Below are 2,758 nucleotides of genomic sequence, written 5' to 3'. Positions count from 1 at the left end.
CGCTCCCGGAGCTCCCTTCTCAGCCTGCTGTCTCAAGCTTGCGGTCCACGGGTCCGTCCGCTCCCCAGTGCAGGTGGCTACCGCTTCCCGGCGCCCTGACACGGCGGCTCCCTCCCCCTTCTGTTTAGCTTCCGATATCTGTGCGCGGTTTCACGGCTCCCCGCTTCGTACCTCGATACTCAGCGCTGGAGATGTTCATTTGTAGAGATCCAGATGTATCTTCCTGCGTCTCAGGCTGATTCCGTGGATATTCCTGCTGGTCTGGTACCTATCCAGCTCAACTCAGGGGACCGGCTGAAAAAGGGGTACCCTACTCCTCCGCCATCTTAACCTCCCTCCTAGATAAAAAATAAAAATAAAAAAATAAAAAAAATAAAAAAATCAGAAGTTCTTTCTTAAGTCAATAATTCTCAGCCCCTTTTTCCAGTAGGGCAGATGAGGAAGAAAATTGCCCATGCCAATCCCAGGTAATGACAAATGTCTGCTTGCTTTGAGTTCATCTGTCTCCCACTCAGGAAAGCATAAAACACAAGTGAATACAATGCGTGTTGTTACAGGAATAACCTTGAATTTTCTCCGGTTTATTTTTTCAGAAAGGTAAATCTTTTGCAAACTCCAGTATTTTAACTATTCATAAAACAAATCACTCACAAGCCACCTTACAAATGATTCACTGCACCGTGGTTGAGAACTTTTGCCTTAAATGGTGATACTGCTGTTCTGTGTATTGTATATTCAGCCCTGGAAGGGGTGACGAGAGGTGTGTTTGTGGTTCTCCAGTTCCCTCTTTCCGGTTGGGAAAAGGCAGAGGAAAAGCAGTGGAGAAGAACAGCAAGTTTCTTGAGAGTCCAGGGGTCTTGATCTTGAACTTACTGCCAGGCTCCCTGCAAGTTCAGTTATTTTGGGAGCCCTGAATGACGAGCCCCTGGTATTTGGAGCAGGAATAATGGAGCTCCTGGAATGGTTAGATAGAGTTTAGACGTTAAAACATGCACTGTGGAGGCAGACAAATGTGGCTTCGGGTCCAAGCTCTGCTACTTCCTCGCTTTGTGAACTTAGGTGGTTATTCAATCAGTCTGATCCTCAATTTTCTAGTCTGTAAAATGGGCTTAAAAACAATCTACCTGAGGAACTCTGATGTTTTCATCTGTCTAGAATTCCTTCTTCAGTCCCTTCTTTCCTCTGGGCAACCCATTCTGCAGAGTTCAAGTGGGGCTGACCTCTACCCCATCCTCCCAGCCACTGGGGCGTCCACTCAAAGAGTTTGTTTCAAGAAGGAGCATGTGACTCAAACTAGCCAATCAGATCTTTCTGATGAGGCTTCTGAGAAAGATTCTTTTCTGCTGCAGCCACTAACTGGGTAGATAGGAGTATGGGGGCACGGGGCAGTAGCCATCTATCCTACCACGTGGGAATAAGCTGCAAAAAAAAATGGAGCCAAGTAGAAATAAGCAAAGGTTAAGAAAGAGAGCACCCTAATGAAACTGTTTGATTCCTGGTTCCAGCCCTGTCTGAAAGGAGATGCGCCCTGGGTTCCCCAGTTACCTGAGTCCTTAAATTCCCCTTTTAATTTAAACTAGTCTGAGTTGGGTTGCTGACATTCGTAATCAGAAGTCTTTTTTTTTAATTTAAATGATTTTTTATTACATTATGTTAGTCACCATACAGTACATCCCCGGATTCCGATGTAAAGTTCGATGCTCCATTAGTTGCGTATAACACCCAGTGCGCCCTGCAATACGTGCCCTCCTTACTACCCATCACCGGTCTATCCCATTCCCCCACACCCCTCCCCTCTGAAGTCCTCAGTTTGTTTCTCATAGTCCATAGTCTTTCATGTTTCATTCCCCCTTCGATTATCCCCCTTTCTTTATCCCTTTCTTCCCCGTAATCAGAAGTCTTGACTAGTATGCTTCCTTAAGGTTGTTGTGGGACTAATGCCTGCAAAGGGATTTGAGGCTAGGTCATTGTGTCACATCTTCCTCTGGGCCTCTGTCATCAGCCCAAAAGCCAGTAGAAGCCAGAGGGCCCCTCCTTTCATGTGTGTGTGTGGGGGGGAGTTGGGGGTAAATAAAAACCTATAGACTCTCCTTTCACCTCTCTCCTTGTTCCATCAGTGGACACGTGACTCCAGAAACTCTTGTTCTGGAGGGGAAAGTACCACCAGCTATAGCTCTGAGAATGAACTGTTGACCATTTCTTTATTCAGATCAGTCACCACTGCGGGCACCCCATGTCTGTACCGGGTTGATTTGGTTGGAAGCTTTACTTGATTTTTTTTTCATCACATCCCATTTATGGAACCATAGGATATTAGAGCCAGGAGGCACCCTCAAGAGGAAGTGTCTGGATAGACCCTCCGTCCTGCCCCTTGGGGACAGAGAGAGCATTGGTTCGGTGACCAGCCCGGGGCCCCCCAGTCAACTGGCTGAAGCAGGTCTATGCCTCGTCTCCTGATTCCCAGTTCTGTGAGACGATTCTGCACTCAAAATTGAGCTGGGCCTCCTCTCAGCTGCATATCCGGAGCCCTCCTCCCTCTCACAGAGCACCCATCTGGTGTGCAGCCCCTAGGGTCCGCCTCACTCACAGGTAAGTTGGGGTGCTGCCCTTGCCAGGTGTTCTGAGCAGCACGGCAGTCCCCACCTGCTCCCGCTGGTGGAAATTCTGCCTCCTTCCCCTCTCCAACCTCCCTTTCCTCTCCTCTCAATCTGTTCTTTCTCTGTTCCTTTCTCCCCATTGTTCTGCAGCTCCATCCCTC

The sequence above is a fragment of the Ailuropoda melanoleuca genome, chromosome 2 (genome assembly GCF_002007445.2).
Source record: "Ailuropoda melanoleuca isolate Jingjing chromosome 2, ASM200744v2, whole genome shotgun sequence".
In the NCBI taxonomy this organism is placed as follows: Eukaryota; Metazoa; Chordata; class Mammalia; order Carnivora; family Ursidae; genus Ailuropoda; species Ailuropoda melanoleuca.
The sequence above is the reverse complement of the archived record's forward strand: the minus strand, read 5'-3'. Positions refer to the sequence as shown.